This window comes from Mustela putorius, unplaced genomic scaffold, assembly GCF_011764305.1.
Source record: "Mustela putorius furo isolate JIRA1106 unplaced genomic scaffold, ASM1176430v1.1 tig00003863_pilon_pilon_pilon, whole genome shotgun sequence".
Taxonomy (NCBI): Eukaryota; Metazoa; Chordata; class Mammalia; order Carnivora; family Mustelidae; genus Mustela; species Mustela putorius.
The window spans coordinates 23,741,889-23,761,472 of record NW_025422015.1 but is presented as its reverse complement, the minus strand read 5'-3'; the positions used below and the strand labels follow the sequence as shown (position 1 = coordinate 23,761,472).

The following is a 19,584-nucleotide window of genomic DNA, read 5'->3' as shown; positions in this document are numbered from 1 at the left end:
TTCAAGGGACACTTCCTCCCTCCCTACCCAAACCATCCTGTTTACATCCCTATATCCCATCCTGGTCCTTTGGCCTTGCCCCACTGGCCACCCCTTCAGCGTTGTCATTTTAGTGACTCTTAAATTAGACTCTTAATTTATCAGACTTAATAAATTAGACTCTTAGACTCTTAAATTAAAATGTGAATGGGAAAGCTATCTCTCTCTTAAAAACAAAAACTTCAGGGGTGGCTGGGTGGCTCTGTGGGTTAAAGCCTCTGCCTTCAGCTCAGGTCATGATCTCAGGGTCCTGGGATCAAGCCCCACATCAGGCTCTGTGCTCAGCAGGAGGCCTGCTTCCTCCTCTCTCTCTCAGCCTGCCTCTCTGCCTACTTGTGATCTCTGTCTGTCAAATAAATAAATAAAATCTTAAAAAAAAAAACTTAAAGAACATAAATTTTATTTTTATTCCTGTGATAGCAGCTCAACCTATCCACACGTTCTATTCCTTAATCCTGCTTTACCAGGATCGTTAAACTAATTGACAGAATGTCTACCAGATTCATTTTTGGTTTATTTTGTTTCAACTATGTAGATGCCCCATCCCTGTTTTTGTCTTCTTTCCCATTATAATATAAGACTGTGGTCGACCTAATTCCTATCTCCTGCAACCCTCAATTCCGTGGGCAACCACAATAAATACTGTGGAATGGTGAAGTGTAATGACCGATGCCAAATAATTTGGTTTATCTGTTCACAGAAAAGAGGTGCAGTTGAACTAAAAGTACATTAAGCTTCTCACTTCTGAAGGAATGTGTTTATTCTGGCAAGAATTTTCCTGTAAATTTCCATTAAGATAGCATGTGCAGAAAAATGCAAGGGCATTGAGCAACAGCATTGTTACGTAAATATACCTTCTATATCAAGCCCTGCTTTCAAAACAGGCAGAAAGCAAAAACCTAATCGCCTAGTGCTAATGAATAGACTCAATATTTTTACTTTAATAAGATTCAAAGCTGAATAGGTTTTTTATAATAACCTGATGATACAGAGTCATGGAATGGAGGATTTTTTTTTTTCTTTTTTGGATCATTGGTAAATGTTGGAAGAAAATGTTTTCTTTTTTAAACATTAAGAGTATGGGGTTGGAGAGAGGAGGCAAGCATTCAGTGGTAGACTGCCCTCCTTAGCGTGCCATAGATGTTACATTTCCTCTAAAAATGTAGCTGAACGTTTTAAAATTACAGTTTACATCAATAAACCGGTTGTGTCACTTCTTTTCTTAGAATGTACTCTACTTTTGAACTCCAGACAGACAATGGCTAAAAGTGTGGCTCTTCTTAAAACTGTCCTGGTTCGAAGCCCGTTAACTCATTCCTTTCTTCTGTTTCTAGGACTACGTTATCTGATACCACATCCATTCTCCAAACTGGGTTCAAGATCATAAAGTAACATCTGCTAGACGTAATGAAGTGCAGAGCAGAAATATTTTTACATTTCCAAAAGACCCAAGCCAACACGTGGTGCTGAAATTAAAGAAACACGCAGTTTGTACCACAGGCAACTACCAATCACCCTCTCCTGACTTACTGGCAAACAACTGTGCTATGTCAGGCTTCCTTACGTGCCCTCCAGAATCCCACGTGCCAATCATCCTACGGCCACTCTTCAGAGACTCTCACATTTCTCACCTTTGACAGCTCTAACCATAGAACCAGACACCGTCATCTGAAAGAAGCGGCTTCCAGCAGGCTGCAAACTTGTGCCCTGTGCTGCGCGCATCCCCACAAGTCACAGTATTTTCGCCATGTCTTTTTTTCCTGGGTACTAACATTATTAGCTAACTGACACTTACGGGCCTGCGCGGAACGAATGTCCCGTCTTTTTCCTCTTGCTCGCATGTTCTTACACTGGGTTTATAAAAAGTGGGGTTTTGTTCTATTTTCCTGAAGTATATTTTTCTGTGATATTTTTCCCCCCGTCAGTGAATTTCAAACATAGCGCTACTATTCCTGCCTCTTTTTTATTTTGTCATAGAGAATGTTAAATTGGTCTGACACAGTTTGTTCTTTTTGGGGAGGTGGACAGTGCCATCCATTAGACTGTGGTCTGCTGGAAAAAAAAACAGGCTGATTGATGATTAATCCTAGGACCAGTGCAGGAAAATGACACGCAGTTCTATGGGGCTGGGAGTCTTAAGTACCAATGACCCAGGTTCTACTTAACTATCTCTATGATTTTGGAAAATCATGTGACTTTTCTAACCCAGACTTTTCCTACCCATAGAATGGGAAGAACACCAGTAGCCTTGACTGCTATGTGTCGTGAGTTACCAAGTGAGAATTCCTCCCGAAACGCCTCCTAGGTAACCATGACGAGGGCTTGCAACCTAGTACCACTGTTAACATGTAAAACCGCTACCTATAAATAACCACCCCTCCCATAGTTTAATAAGGTCACCTTTGCCCTTACTTCTAAGGTTCAGAAAAATTACTTAATCTTTAGGACAGAAATTCTTGAACGTACTGGTCTCAGGACTCTTTTTTTTTTTTTTTTAAAGATTTTATTTATTTATTTGACAGAGAGAAATCACAAGTACAGTGAGAGGCAGGCAGAGAGAGAGAGAGAAGGAAGCAGGCTCCCTGCCGAGCAGAGAGCCCCTTGTGGGACTCGATCCCAGGACCCTGAGATCATGACCTGAGCCGAAGGCAGCGGCTTAACCCACTGAGCCACCCAGGCGCCCCTCAGGACTCTTTTATACACTTACAAATTTTCGAGGACCTGCTAGGAGCTTCTGTTTTTATAGGTTATGTCTAATGAGGTGTACACTATTAGCTATTAAAGTTGGAAAGAATAAGTAAAATACTAATTCATTTAATGAGAATAATCAACATCTTAACATAAATAACTTCTGGGAGGTGGGGGGAGAAAACTATTTTACATACAAAAAAAAAGTAGTGAGATGAGTGGTATTGTTTTATATTTTTTGAAACTGTCTTTAATGTCAGGCTTAATAGAAGACATCTGGATTCTCACATCTGCTCCTGCAGTCAATCTTTTGTGATACTGTGCATCACGTAGTCTCTGGGAAACTCCACTGTGTTCTCACGAGAGAATGAGATTGAAAAAGGCCAATACAGTCTTTGTGTTATTATGAAAGCAGTTCTGATCTCCTAAACCCCTAAAAGCGTCTTGAAACCCCCAGGTGTTCCAGGACCACACTTTGAAAACCACCGTTCTAGGATTTCTCAAAAACAACACCTAATGGATCTCAAAAAGCACTTTTCAATTCTATGGGCAATGCTCCAGAAAGCCTTACTGAAAGAAAGAGCCATGCTTTTCTGGTGACTCTTGACCTACCTCTTTGTTTATTTTAGTTTAGTTTTACAGCCTTTCATCAAAACTGGGACTTAGTCCAATGATATAACCATATTTAATTTATATTTCAACGACAAAAAATAGAACATCATTTAAAAACCCCTGCCTTGCCAAAGTCTTTCATCATTTGCTTTTATTTATCATGTATAAGGGGCAGAAATTCTCTCTAATCTTCCCTCTGCACCAGTGCATTTGAAAATATGCATTTACCTTAACACTCCTTTGTCATCCAAACCTTTTCCTCAACCATCTCAAGGCAAATTTATTTGAAAACTAGGATGTTTCTTTGAACTCATATTTAATTATGTGGTCCAATCTCTACTTTCCGTACACCCCCCCCCAACCCCATCAAGAGTCCTGTTGCTATACCCATCCATCTGTGTCCTGTTCTGACCCTTCCAGAGACATTTTTATGGCCCAAAGTCTGCTTTCTTCAAGTCCTTTGATGCTAGGATTCAGTTGTGTTTGTTTTACTTCCTTACAAGATCCTCTCTAAAAGAACTACACTTTCTTTCATGTTCCTTATCCCAACATTCATTTCCAATGCACAGAAAGAAGTGACTGCATTGGGAGACACAAAACAGAAGAGTAAGGTTTATTTTTGTTCCATTTCTTGTTCTGTTTTAAATGCACCAAAAACAACAATAAAAGTTCTTACACCATAACTTACCATTAACCATAATGACCAGGATATTTTAGATAAAGCCATATTTATTGAAGCATAAACTTTAGAATGTTAACGGACCCTAGGGATTTAGACCTATCCCATCATTTTCCAGAGGAGGTAATGAGGCCCCAGGGTAAAATTTTCCCCAAAGTCACCAAGTAAAGTGACAGTAGAGCCAAGATTAGTGTCCTTAGTGTCCTTACTTCTTCTTCGGTAGTCATTTTATTATAGCCAAATAGAACAGAGAATTTACTTTTTTTTTTTTTTTTTTTTGCATCAGGCGCTCCAATCTTCCTCTTTGTACAGCACACAGCAAAACCCAAAAGTGATCATGTTGCCACAGTCTATAATTAACATTTTTAAACGACCAGTGTACTTATCTAGAGAAAAAAAAAAGCATTTAACAATCAAACCATCTCTCTTTAAAACCAAGAGACATCTTTGCCAAGGCACTTGCTAGAATATGCTTTGTGTCACTCTGGGATGTGACTTCAAGTACACCTGTTTTTAAAGCACTCTGTTTTGAAGAAGTTGGAAATTTTTCAAAAATGTTTAACTCACTGTGCTTCTCCATTTATATTATCTCTGGGTTAAAAAAAAAAACGAAAACCCTGTTTCTACTGTGTGGATTTTTCTTTCAAGGGGCCAGTGGCATTAAAGAGGTAATCACTGCCATCAGGAGATGGTGAAGCTATTAATACTCTGTAATGGCCATGTCCATCAGAATACACTGAATTTGAATGACTATGAAGAGCTGCAGCCTATGAATGACCCAAGTCATTTTTTACCCTAGGACGTGAATGCCTACTATTTTTTAGCTGAAGCAGTAATTATTAGAAGTGGTGCTGACATCCAGGAAGAAAGAATACTGAGTATGCCCATAGGCAGTAAGAAGTTGATTAGAAAGCACTACCCCATGGCCTCTCCCCAAACCCAGGCAGCCTTCAGAACCCAAGGGATCCCACATCTCTTCTACCCATCCCAACTGCTATAGTTTTAATAATCTATTGAAGTCAAATTTCAGATTTCAAGTAAATTTACTTTTCCCCTTTGTATATATTACCCCTTTCCTTTGGAGGGGGGGTGGGGTTAAAATTCATCATTATTTCTTTCAGCATTCTTTTTCTTTAAACAGAGGAGTCGGTATCTGTACAGCACATTTTAGTCTCCACAGAGCATCCTCCACATTCCAAGACACAGCAAAACAAGGAGTAAAAGGCACGGATTACCCTCTATTGACACAAACGTTGCCTAAGCAGAGCTGAGGAGAGAAGCCCCCTCAGGCACCCTGTGAAGAGCTAGTTTTCAGAACTTGGCTTTATCACTTTTACAGAAAACTAGGGCAAAACCAACTCATGTGCAAACCATGCTAAAGGAACAGGGATACAGGCAGCTGCCACCAGCCCGTCTGGTGGAAAGGAGTGAAGACACAGGAGCGAAAGGCTTGTGGGAAGGTCAGGGGTCAGCCAAGGCATATAGGAAGAACCCCTTTGGTTTCTCCGTACAGACACAGGCAGGGTACACAAAGGGGAACTCACAGGCCGTGGTTACAGACACAGGCCTTTCCTCTTTCAGATCTGGTTCTGTGTGGAAGTGAGATCCCCTGGGTTCCTGAGTTCCCCAAGTATCTTTCAGGAGGCACGTCCTCTTCTTCACTCAGAGGGACAACTCAACAAGTAACCAAATGGGAGGCGCAGAATCTCAACGCCAAAATCATTTTCGCAGACAAGGATAGAGAGATTTGCTGTGGGGCTTGGACATAAAACGTCAAGATTTTGGAACAATGGCGCACAGCACATCAAACTGAGTTTCATGTCTACACTTCATTCAGTGATCTACCGGCATGGCTTCCATCTACCCACAACATCTCTACTCCAGGACGCTTTCCTTTTCCTGTTCTAGTTAGCAGTAGAGCCACCTGGAGATTCGCCCCCAGAATCCACTCTCACTCTGGTCTTTTTTCCACTTGTTGTTTCTCAGTGTCCTATCTCGGTACCTTTCTCCCTGGGGGGTGGAATGAAAGCATTTCCTTGCTTCTTAAGTCTCCCCACAGCCCTTACCACATCCTGCACTAGGATGCTCATTCCTCGCGTGTCTACCACTACACCGTGGGTTTCTTAGGGCGATTATTTGTGTTTTGTTTTGTTCACCTGAGTATCCCTAAATTCTGCAAACTGCTTGCCCTAGTAGAGGCTTATAAATTGTTTAATATTAATTAACTGTTCAGTTACTGCTGCTGCCTTTAAAACCACCACCTCCTTTTAATTTCTAAGGTGGTTTTTATTTAATTGCACAAAGCTACAAAGGAGCAAGACAGGAACATGAAAAGTAGATGGTGAAGAAATTAGTCATTAGGAAACCCTAAAAGGCAATTAATAAGTAATTATTCTATGCCTCTGTAGTTCTTGAGTGTTTTGTTAGAAAGGAGGCTTCCTTATGAGGGAATAGAGGTTACAAAATAAAGAGCTGATTTCATATTAAACTGTACCTGATATTAAATCATAAATAAGCACTGGTTTACATTTTTTATTAAGCTCACATCTCCTACTTCTATCCTGTCAACTCGATCTCTCAAGCAAGTTTTAAAATATTTGTTGAATGCCTAATATATGTCAGGTATTTTATCAGAGATGTCTGTTCAAGCAAGCTACTCAAACATTTGTCACGAGATAGATTATAAATGACACCAACACCAAATAAGGGTGGAATTTTCCAGTTCCTCACTAAGCTTGTGGCCCAGACAACTCTCCAGCATGAGCTTCTGGGTCATGACCTTGGCTTTAGCCCAGTACTGAACACGCCTCAGGTCGTGTGGTTCACCATTCCTTCTTCAGACAGAAACTCACTTCCTCTCGGTCACTGCTATCAGCTCAACTCCATCTCATGTCCCCCACCACTCCCCAAACAAACATTTCTGTATAAACCAATAATTTGAGGTCACCTCCATAGCCCATCCTGGGTATCCCTCCCTCTCTCTCCTGCTCTGTCCCTCACAGTCCTCGTGGGTTTCCTGGAAACCCACTCACCAGCCTTTCTGTAACGCTATCTGTTCCTGAGATGGAGCCCATCTTCCTCCTCGCTACTGTCTAATACCTGGTTCTTACCATACAACAGTCATTGATTTCAACAGTAGTTATCAGCATCCCCAAGTTTTTGTCAGACTTTTATCCATTTATTTTTATGACTCTTAACAAATTGAAGTTTTTGCCTTTTCTGCCTCAAAGTTGTGCAGCTCTTCTCTTTCTGAAGAATCCTTCAAGCTCTCAACACATTCCCAAAGGTGAAATGAAGAAGAGGATTCACTGACAAAGGTCAAAAGTCCTCTCATCCTCCCTGATACTCTTGAACTTGTCATTCAAAAGCTCCCTAGCAAGCCTTGTACCGGACTAGAATCTCATCATTACGCTGTACCAATGTGCCTTAAACATACATTAACACATGCAGATAAACTTACACCAATGTGCAACGGTCATATACGAAATTTAACAATGTACTTTGGAATCTGGGATCCGGGAGAGATGTTCAACCATTGGCCAGTTGACAGACTACAATTTCCCAATATCATAGAGTAGGCTGCTCTTGATATACAGTGCCTATCATCACACAGGTACTAACAAAGTATTTGTTGCTATAATGCCGAACTATGAACTTTAGTAGTTTGAATTTAATGTTGGAATAGAAAGGAATATAATACTGGTTTTACTTACTGCCTAAGGGCAAACCTCTTGCCTTTCATAAGACTTTTATATACATATTAACATCAACTTCCTATGCTAATAAAAACATGGGCACAAGGCATAGTAGGATTTAGAAAAAGAAAAAAACGTGTTGGACAAGGGATAGCTGGAGTTAAAAAAAAAACACCTTTTGATGATAACTAAAGACAAATACAGGAGCATATTCTGGAAGAAATGTGGGCATTATTATTAAACTCTTCTTGCTTCTTTCTGATTTGATTTATTTATTTTTGAGGGAGAGAGAAAGAGAAAAAAAAAAACACACAAGGTCACATGAGCTGGGGTGGCGTACAGAGGGAGGGGGGAGGGAGAGAGAATCTTTAGCAGACTCCACACCCTGTACACAGCCCTACACAGGACTCAATCTCATGACCCTGAGATCATGACCTGAGCAGAAATCAAGAGTTAGATGCTTCACCAACTGAGCCACCAGGTTCCCCTCTTTGTGATCATTTATTGAAATAAGATAGAGAAATCATCTCATATTTCAGTGAGGCTATAAAAATATAAAACCAACCCTTCCCAGCTGGCAGAAGAAAGGCCACAGACACTGGAAGAACATGTTAAAAGTGAAAGGATCTCTTTGTGTTTATGCTATATACGATAAACAAGAAGAGGATATTTATACATTATTTCACAAGAACATTAATGAATAGTAATGAAATAACTGAAAACAGCAGCAAGAGTATGGCAAATACTTGGATAAGAGAAAAGAAATCTGCTTCACGTAGGCTACAACGTGCAATTTTATGGAGAGTTCTGAATGACCTTCAGATGCCATAATGTTCTGCAGATAAGTACTGAAGGCCAGGAAGTATTTTTATAAGCCAGGTGCTAAAAGTCAGCTCTGCTGAGGAGATGGAGCGGGTGGAGAAATAATTTCCAGCTAATCAAATAATTTAGCCAGGCTTAGAAACAATCCATCCATACTGTTTTCACTACAGATCTTCTGCAATCAGTTACGAAGTAGAGTATGTGAATGTTAAGGGGCAATTTTTTCCTCTTTAAATGAGATTATCTAAGACCCCTTTTTTCCTAGTAGATTTTAGAATCTCAGCTGATCCAACACAAGACATGTGAGTGCAGGAAACCTGAAAGACACATGAGAAATAAGAACATAGGGAACTACAGGGCAATTCGAATTGTAAAATACTGCTTGCGGAGGGGCACTTTCAGCCTAACATCTGAAGAAAAACAAAACAAAATAAAAATCCCACTAACAAACATTAAGTATTTTCAGTAAAAGCAACTGAGCTCTGTTTGCAGGTCAGGAACAGAGCTCAGGGGGCAGTGAGACCTAATGCGACCATGAGGGATAGGTAAGGGTTTTACAAGAAGAAATTAAGGGAACCTTCAGGGGGTAAGCAGAGGAAATGCAGAAGGTAAAGAAAAAAAAAATTAATATGAATACATAACAAATGCTATTCCTTAACATTACCTCATCATCCAGCAGAGCTATGGACCCACTGAGCTCTGGTAAATGCCACCCAGAGGCACATCAAATTCTCAGAGGGTTAAATCCTCCAAACTGCAAGTATATGAATCTGGCCTAATTTAATTGCTGTCTTGAAAGGAATCTGAGTCTCCTGCTCATCATCTGGCTTAGGCTAGCCTACTTCTTACTTAGCGCTTGTGTGGGGCAGCAAAATTCCCGCTTAACCAAAAGCAAAATGGCATCTGGTTCCAAAATTCCGCTTCATGCAGGAATTTGAAATGGGCCAAGAAGTCCACAAGAAGTTAATGCCCTTGAGAGTTCCCTCCCTGGTCATAACCAAGGCTCCTGGCACTCTGTAGAAACTGATACTAAATCAATGTTCAGCACGAGGACTCCCACCTCTGGTCTTCCACTGCCATCTCTCCTGCTCTCTTCTACCCTACCCATTGCTCTAGTCCTGGGTTCTCCTTTCTGCATATTTCCTACAAAAAAACAATCCAGGTTGACTGATTTCTATTTTTTTTTTCCAAAAGGCTACCTGCTGGACCACCTCTGTGAACCCTGCATTCTGCACTACCCAAGGCTTCCAGGACCTCACATCCCAGCTGGTCTTGTACCAAGGATGCCTGTTGCCAGAAAAGAGTGGTGGAAGATAGAACTCTTGTCTCAGGAAGGTAACTCTGTAGAAGAGATTAGCCAATGAGCTACTGAACAAATAGAGCCTCTAGACACCAGAACAGAGTCTGAGTAAATTCTAGAAGGAGAATATGAAAGGATTAAGGGGGTGTTGTTCCCACCGGAGCAGAAGGCAGTATTTGTGCAGTGAACACCGAAACACTCAGGATGAATGATGGCATCAAAGATGAACTTCCTTTAGTATCGGCCAGGTTAAGCCTCCAGAAAGACTTAAGTTGTCAGATAATTTATATTAAAGAACCAAGACTAAGAACTGTTTTCTGTTTTCTTTTACTTTTTTATTTTTTTATCCAGGTGTTTGAGGGCCAACTATTAAAGGTTCCCATCTCCTGGTGCCTTGGCTGCACAGTCAGTTAAGCACCTGACTCTTGGTTTCGGCTCAGGTGGTGATCTCAGGGTTGTGAGACTGGGCCCCATGTTGAGCTCTGCACTCAGTGTGGAGTCTGCTTGAGATTCTCCTCTTCCTAGCCCCCTCCCACTCCTACACATGCTCTCGCTCTCTCTAAAAGTTAACAAATTTTATTTAAAAAAAAAAATAGGTTCCCACTTCATAAACAACTTCAGTTATTTGCTGAAGCAAGTTCTATAAAGTAAAATGCATAGGTTTTTATAAGAAACACTTGTGAAGCACTATGCATAATACAAGAACGTTAATTTCAGGGGCACCTGTGTGGTTCAGTCAGTTAAGCATCTGCCTTCAGTTCAGGTCATGATCCTGGGGTCCTGGGATGGAGAGCCATACTGAACTCTCTACTCAGTGGAGAGTCTGTTTCTCTCTTTCCGTCTGCTGCTCTCCCCTCCCCTATTGCTCATGTTCTCTCTCTCAAATAAATAAAATCTTAAAAAAAAAAAAAAAAGAATGTTAATTTCTTAATCCAATAGCTTTATGAATAAAAAGTTTCCCTGAACAACAATGCTTACATTTATTAATTGATCTTCCTTCATTACGGATATCAGAATTCTGCACTTATGTTTTATTTTTAAAAATCCCTGTGACTGGGTGCCTGGGTGACTCAGTGGGTTAAGCCTCTGCCTTTGGCTCAGGTCATGATCAGGGTCCTGGGATCAAGCCTTGCATCGGGCTCTCTGCTCAGCAGAGAGCCTCCTTCCCCCTCTCTCTCTGCCTGCCTCTCTGCCTACCTGTGATCTCTCTCTCCGTCAAATAAATAAGTAAAATCTTAAAAAAAAATGAAATCACTGTGACTGTAACTTAATAATGATATCAATCCACATGATGAAGTGCATTTTCCATTTCAAGTAGTAAAGTAATACTAAGAAGAACAGTGCAACAGGAACAAAGTCCGTACTTCAGTGTTTTGGTAGAATGATACTCCAGAGCTTGGGTTCCTGCTTATTAATAATAAACCGATCGCAACATTGTGATCCACACATTTGCTCAACAAATACCAACTGCCCATTGACTGCAAGGCACTATTCATGTGGGTACCAAAGAAACGCAGGACTTCCCCTCCGATCCTCGAGAGACACGCATTCTGAAAGTGGACATGAATCGCATAGCCAAATAAGACAAGGCAGCACTGGCCTCGTGCTGAGTGGTGTTGCTAGTAGTTTGCGTTGTGGTGCTCACTTCCGGTGAAACAAAGACCCAGATGCCAGAAAGTGTAAGAAATCTTTGCAGCACAGTGAGCGGAGGTAAGCAGGAAGATTGAAATCTCTTGCTATACCTCATTTTAATTTTATAAAGCTCTCCCCAGAGCCAACCATGTCTTCCTGTTATTTAATTCGAATTTACTTCCCTCTAATTTAAGCCCATTTCCTCTGAGCAAATAAAGGATTAATCAGTGTCCTCTCTGTATTAACCCCTTTGCTGGGAATAGTTTTCAGTCCTTACTATATACATTGATGAGACCACCAAATAGCATTCCTTTACTTTTTCTGCCTACAGTTTAAACATCCATGTCTTAGAAATATACCCCATCGCACGCATATTTGAGAGCATCTGAACAGTGAAAAACTACCCACAGATAACTCGATTTCATTCTAAAAATTTCCCGTTGGGCCTTTTGCGGATTTGGCTTTTGCCCTGCAACTGAAACCTCCAAACTGATGTTGATTTTCGGAACAAGAACCTTTTTAGGCCCATGTGGGTGGTCCTTGGCACAGATACCAAAGTTAAAAACCTAATCATAAATGTTTTCTCCTCACCGAGGCAAGTGAGCACTGTTATTAATTGCTTTCCATGGTTCTGCTTTTTTAAAAAAAGCCTTTGCTGATCATTTGCATTAATATTATGCTAATAAAAGTAAGGGAATGCTAACTAATTCAGTCTCTTTAGTAATAACTAAAGATCAGAGAGAGAAAGGTAATTTGCATATTTTCATGATTGGAGCGAATTGGCATTTAAATACTCATAACCATTTTTGAAGAGAAATAATAATACACGTAGGGCCAGCCTGAGCAGGAATAATTTCTCCAGTGGAACCATCGAAAACCCAAGTATTTCAGGATACATTCTGCTTGACTATCAGATGACAAGGATGAGCCTTCAAACAGAGGGCAACCATCTGCATCATAAATACATTTCAGTTCCTCTCTGCAGAAGGAATTCATTTACTGTTGAAGGCCATTCACTTCCACTTCTGACTGCTTATTCCTCAAAAAGCTCCCAAGTATCGTGAGAACAATGATTCAAAGAAGATCTTTCCATCTGCACTGCATTAGGCTGCAAGACAGCCCCTACGGCAGAAACAGCTTTTGCATAATTCATTGTGCCATTTTAAACCCTAATCAGGGACTTGCAATAAGCTATGGAGAGAGGAGAAAAGACAAACACATTCACTGGCTACTTCCTAAGCATTTGCCCAGTCCTCACTTCAGGATACCGCTCTGTGACTCAGGGTGTGCGTGAGTGTGTGTGTGTGTGTGTGTGTGTACTTCACCTTACGCCCAGTAGGTTCTCACTCCCTCCTGAAGAGCTGTCATCACTCCTAGGTCATATTAATGTCCCAAGAAAGAATATTTCTTAGGTTATTATCACAGGACAGTTTAGGAAAGAAGATTCTACCAGCAGACAGAAGTTGGCCTCTCTCCAGCTCGGCTGTTCTTTGTGTGAGCCTGACAGATAACTCACTCTACAACGTGAAGAATAATATCTCACATCTCTTCCAATTTTAAAAATTAGATAACTCTAATCTGATTTTCCACATGTAAAGCCTTAATTGAACCTGCCACTTTGCCTTAGTGTTTCATTTTCCAAACCAGGGCAAAATGAGGTGGTGGGGAAGTGCCTCTCTGGGTCCCCCACTTACCCATCAGCCACAGACGCATCTCTTTGATTTGAGATCCATTTAAGAATGCACTAGAAAAAGTATTTTATGACTACAGAAAATTAGAAAAACAACTGCCTTAGGCATCTCAAGTCTTAAAAACACTTTTATAGAATCCTTAAGCTTTAAACACTGAAAAATTAATTAGGCAGAAGTTTTTAATGATGGTATGCAACGTACATGATTTTGATCCAGCACAAGTAGTGAGAAACTATGTAGGCAGTAGAGGTGAGGACATGGATTGCAAGTTTTATAATAAAATTTATCACTTTCCATTTATTACTCCACAGACAATGGTAAAAAAAAAAATAAACTTTGAGTTTTCATGGATAGGTGACACTAATATACAGATGAAATATGGTAAAGTCCCTGAGATTTAGTTTAACAGTTCAGTAAAGAATCAAGAGAACACTCTCAAAAGACATTACAACTTAAAAACTGAGTTCAGTAGAAGTATATTTAAATGAAATTTTTTTTTAACATAAGCTCTATGCCCAACATGGGGCTTGAACTCACAACCCCCAAGATCAAGCATCATATGTCCTACCAGCTGAGCCAGAAAGGTAACCATGATTTTATTTTTAACTAAATAACTCATAATGATTGAAATTTTGATCCTAAACTTTAAATACTTGACTGAATCTTAGGAAGCACAGTTGGAGGGTGGTAGGAAACCTTCTCATATTATTTTAAATGTTACAAATTCTTATACAAGCATTGCTACCCAGCTAAAATAAAGGCAAGCCACAAAATTAATTTAAAAATTTTCTAGCGGCCACATTAAAAAAAGAAAAGAGAGGGGCACCTGGGTGGCTCAATTGGTTAGGCATCTAACTCAATTTCAGCTCAGGTCATGATCTCAGGGTCATGGGATAGAGCCCCACAACAGGCTCTGTGCTCAGAGAGGACTCTGCTTGTCCCTCTCCCTCTGCCCCTCCCCCTGCCTACTCACTCTCTCCCTCACTCTCTCTAAAATAAATAAAATCTTAAAAAAAAAAAAAAGTAAAAAGAATCAGGCAAGTGTAATAGTATACTTAATTTAACAAAATATACCCTAAATATTATCACTACAACATGATCATAATCAATATTAAAATTATTAATGAGATCTTTTATTCTTTTTTCATTCCAAGTTTTCAAAATCCTGTAACTTCCATTTGCATTCAATTTGAACTAGCCATATTTCAAGAGCTCAATAGTCACAGGTGGCTGGTGACGAGCTTCTTGACATCGAGGCTACAGAATGAATGAGACAGCAGGTAGGTTCTCTTTGTATCGCCAAATATAGACAAATGATGTAATTCCCCCTCTTTCCTACATGCAAAAATCAATGACTGCTTGTCTATAGACCATTCATTTTTTCATGGACTCAGAGAATATTTAGTGAAAAACTACTTTACTCCACACTATGCTAAGATATTAGAGTTCAGATACAGTATCTCAGACACAGTAGATCTAGAATTTAGTAGGCAACAAAGACCTAAGCAATGGGATCTCCAGAAACAATTGCAAGTGAGAACTGCTACGGAAACACAGATTGCCAAAGTCTTAAGCCCTAGGTTGGTGACTTGGTAAATGCTTCACGCCAGAGTGATGAGAGTTGGATCCTGAAGGCTAAATGGAACTTTGCTAGGGAGAACAGGACAAGAAAGACATTCAAGGCAGTGGTAACCACATCAGCAAAGCAAACAAAGACTATCCAGTGAGGCTGGGAAACTGAATAGACCGAATCAGACAGACTCACTGACATGCAGGGAGTTGCAACTCGTTGGAAGGGTTGGGGGCGTGTGTTAGGCACTGGGGGGCAAAAGGCTACAGCCAAATTGTGTTGGACATTGCCTGTCCTCTAGAGACACATGAAATGCAATGGTAGAAGGTTTTTAAACAAGCAAATGTAACTACCAAATTAATGCTTAGAAAACTAAGTTTAAGAAGTAAAATACAGAGGCACCTGTGTGGCTCAGTGGATTAAAGCCTCTGCCTTCGGCTCAGGTCCTGATCCCAGGGTCCTGGGATCGAGCCCCGCATCGGGCTCTCTGCTCAGCAGGGAGCCTGCTTCCTCCTCTCTCTCTGCCTGCGTACCTGTGATCTCTGTCTGTCAAATACATGGATAAATCTTTAAAAAAAAGAAGTAAAATACACAGAGACAGCCTGATGTTACAATGCTCTGGACTCCAGGGGTCCCTGGGAGATGGTAAGGATTCGATTCTAGCGGTATGGGTAGAAAGAGAAGCGAAAGGACAAAGTTAAGAAGTTTCTTCCAAGGAGACTCAAAGTTAACATAAGTGGATGAAGGCAACAGAAGACATCAGGATGATCATATAGTTTGTTCTCTGACACGCAGTGGACAGCTGTCACTCACTGGGAGACAGATGACAGAGCAAAGGGCAGGCTGGGCAGAACATGTGTTCAGTTTGGATGTGCTGGATTTGAAATGCAAGAGACGCTTCGCCGGCTTCAGGATTTGTATGGCTCACACCCATGTTCTAGGAGTTTCACTTGCCTTCACAGTCTTACTCACTGGTCCTTTGGTACAAAGCATGTTCCCAGATCCAGCAGCATTGGCAGTAAGCTTGTCAGGAAGGCAGAATCTCAGACCCCACTCCAGACCTGCTGAATCCCAATCTGCATTTTACCAAAACTGCCAGGCAATTTCCATGCATATCAAGTTAGAGAAAAACTGCTGGAATATCTTGAAAAATTGAGATCAGGAGCTCATGAAAGAGGGACTGACCACTGACCAAAGGGAGGATCGTTTTAGAAGTCAGCAGCCCATACCTGAGTTGAACCACGGGGGTGAAAGGGAGTGTACAGAAAACAGAGAACTTTAAATAGGACAGAAGCTGTGTGCTGAGGAGGAGGCCACATGTTTGGAATGAAAACAATCAACATAAAGGAAAACAATGGTCCATTTAATAAAAACTGAACCTTGAAGAGGAAGAAGAGAAAAAGGAAACAAAACCATTAAAAATAATGAAAGAACCACAATGGTGAATCCCCATTAAAGCTATGAAGAACTTCTATTTATGATTAAGAAGAAATCATATTAATGTTCCTTAATATTCAAAAATACTGAACAAATTTGTTGAAAAACAAATCTGATGTGAGTGGAGGCAGAATTCAATGGAAACGTTGGGGTCACCTTTTGCTGGATAGAGGTAACCCGAGAGAGTGACAGAATCAGGAGGCCGGGATTCCGGGCAGGGTTCACTTGATCCCACCACACCAGGCAAACATCTCACCCCCAAACATCTGCCCTGCCCCACCCCCTCTCCCGACCCCACCCCCCAACATGCCTGTCTCCTCAGCCTGATAATGAGGGGGACTGAGAACAAGACCGTCTCCTCTAAAGAGATTTCCGGCTGCGACTGCCTATTACTTAAACTGGTAGGAAGGTGAGACTTATTTATGTCCTCCAAACACTCCCTAACAAGAGCATGAAGAATATTCCATTCCCCACCCTCAGCCCGCCCCAACTACCTCATCCCACCATCTCACCCAGCGAACAACTTTCCTGAAGTTTTGTCCAGACTCCAGCAGCTGTGCAGAGCTGATTTCAAGTCCACCCAGCGCTCTTCTGTGTCTTGTTTCCCAGGTGACACTGACGTCGCTGCCTGGTGTTGCCACAGACACACACCCAGAATGCTAAGGCCTTGCAACCAAGAGCCCCTCCCAAGACCCGTGCCAGTCACTGCTCCTCTCAATGCCTCGCTATGGCCAAATGATTAAAAACCACCGTGTGCAATTACCATCCCATGTATATCAAGCCTTAACTTTTTATATATATATATATATATACATATATATATATATATACACACACACACATACATATAGATAATTATTATATATAATATATATTTTATATATTTATAATTTATTATATTATAGAATATATAATAATTATATATTTCTATATTACATCTAGAAACATATAAATATATATATATTTTTTTTAATAAGTAAATACTTTAATTTGGTTTTCCTGCAGGTCACAGAAGCAAAGCTAGGAACAGCAAGCTGTGCTTTTATGTGGGAGCCAGTGCCCATGAATACAAATACGGCAGAAGATGAAAGTGCAGCAGACGCAGACAGGATGCTCTTCCAAGCAGCAACAGCAGCCCCCGCCTGAAGGGCCCAAGAGGGCACGACGCCTGCTCCTGGGCAACTTGGAACAAACACTCACTGTAAACCCGACCTCTCCTTCTGAAGTGGGCGCAATTTGTCTTCTCATCCTCTTGCCTTCGATTAGGCCCCAGTATGGATCTGAAGACATGTTTTGTTCCTTCAGTGCAAATACCCTTCCCATGAGAACCAGAAAAGCCACCGCAGCATCTCGTCCTGTAGGAAGCTCTGCTCCCGCAGCCCGGGGGCCTCAGCTAACACCCAATCCACACAGAAAGCCTTGGGTTTCACAGCACAGGGGTTCACGGGCACACCCGCCCAGCCTCAGGTCCCAAAACGCAGCTGGTTTGGTTAATGTCAGGGCACCCACACCCGACACCCACACTGAAACAAAACTCATATGTCTCTTCCTCCAGCCTTCATCCATCCGCATTCTTCCAATCCCAAGGGGCACGAGAAGCACTTTTAACCGCCAACTTTGAATTCCAACACATCTCGGCTCCTACAGAGACACTTAAAGGGTCCAAATCTGCCGGGAAAGAGGGGATAATTCTCACGCTGTATTTCAAATGTAATATTAAACATTCTCTACCCGTCCTGCATAGTTGCTCCATGAGAAGAATAAAAAAGGAGTGTTTGATAATTTGCCAGGAGCAATGATCTCAACAGTAAGACTATGAGGTGGTCACTAGTATCCTCATCCCCATCTCAGGGTTAGAGAAACTGGAGCTTAGTGAAATCAGTCAACTTGACCACGAAAACCAGGCTACAACCCCCGTAGGGCCCCCAGGACCCACCCACGCTCTTAGGCTCTAAGTCTCTACATGATTAAAGCCTCTCAAACCTGTCCTCAAAAAGGGCAATTCAAATTGTAGTGGAATTTGGAGCAGGAACGACCCTAGCAATCACTAGGTCAAATCATTCTCAAATCTATCAAGCCTCAGGGTCAGCACAGGAGAGGAACAGCAGCAATCCCCTATAATTATCAATGTCCTTACACACCTACACAATATAAAAATGATCCATTCCCTGTCTAACATGGGATTTTCTTTTTTAATATTTCTAAACATTTTATTTATTTATTTGAGAGAGCAAATAAGCAGAGGGGAGAGGGAAAAGCAGGCTCCTTGCTCAGCAGGGAGCCTGTTGCAGGACTCCATGCCAGGGTCCCGGGATCCTGACCTGAGCGGAAGGCAGACGCTTAACTGACTGAGCCACCCAACCACCCCAACAGAGGCTCTGTTAAGAGACAAAGACAAAGAACTGAGTTCACATCCTTTGCTTCCAGGCCTCATAGGTCCAGCCCTTAAGGATTCAAACATGAATATGGCAGAGCAGGAAAACTGGGTGATGTGTCCAGTGGCATACACATGGTTAATAGCAGTGCCAAATCTCTAAGAAGGTTTCTTGATTCTCAGTCAGTAAGTAAATAGCATAACCAAGTACCTTCCATTAGGACAGATGGTATTATGACAGAGAAAACACATTACTCTTCAACTTTATCACTAGGGCAATAAAGATGGGCAATAAATACTCTCTTATTGATACTTATTTTCCCTCTGTGAACTTTGACAGCCCAACCCACTGATCCTTTGGCTGGTCTAAAGACCAACTAACTACAGTGATAGTACTTCACATATAATCTCCAACATCTTCCTACTTACTGAAACATATTCGTCTGAAAAGGAAAAAAAAGCTGTTCACACTAAAACTAAAACTTCAGCAGTCCCCACACTGGGAGCCCACAGGCTAGACCTGGCTGGTGGAGGTATTTTGTTTGGTCAGCAAGGTGTTTCCAACATTGTTAGATTCATTTACCACATCTTTCTCTTGTAGCGTTTTCTCTGGGTAGGCAGCAGGTGCTGTGAGGCTGGCCCCTTTGATCAAGGGATATGCTTCCAGCTTGACAGAGTTCCCACTAGTGCTACCAGGAGGTTATGCTATCTGCCGGTCCCTGTGGTTATCTGGCTCGCGGTCTCCATTTTACTGCATTAATATTAAGGCACTGAAATAACGGGACCCCATTATTTCAAAGCCATCATGGGTGACGGATATACGAATTCTGCATCAAAATGGGGCTCATTCTATCAAGAAGAAAGGGACTGCAGCAGGGTGAGGGGGAAGATGAACTAGAGACTGGGTATTGTGATTCTGGTCCTTCCTCCATGAGTACAGTACAATATCGCTCTGATCAATGCACCCAACCTTGACGGATCATGGTTATCTCGACGGATCATGGTTATTTCCTCATTTGTAAAATCAGAAAGTTGGAATGGCTAC

At 41.4% G+C, this 19,584-nt stretch overlaps 1 protein-coding gene across 7 annotated transcripts in view; it reads right to left on the bottom strand.

Annotated features, from left to right (window-relative positions):
• Window positions 1-19,584, bottom strand: part of ARHGAP18 (Rho GTPase activating protein 18) — a 195,745-nt gene that overhangs the window by 63,357 nt on the left and 112,804 nt on the right. Inside the window, exon 1 of one of the 7 annotated variants that reach the window (XM_004740183.3) lies at window positions 16,678-16,774. The exons of 5 other annotated variants lie outside the window; for them this stretch is intronic. The gene's annotated coding sequence lies outside the window, so the exon portion shown is untranslated. Of the gene's footprint in view, window positions 1-16,677; window positions 16,775-19,584 lie in introns of those variants that run through there. One more of the 7 variants, XM_004740184.3, reaches the window with a different exon arrangement.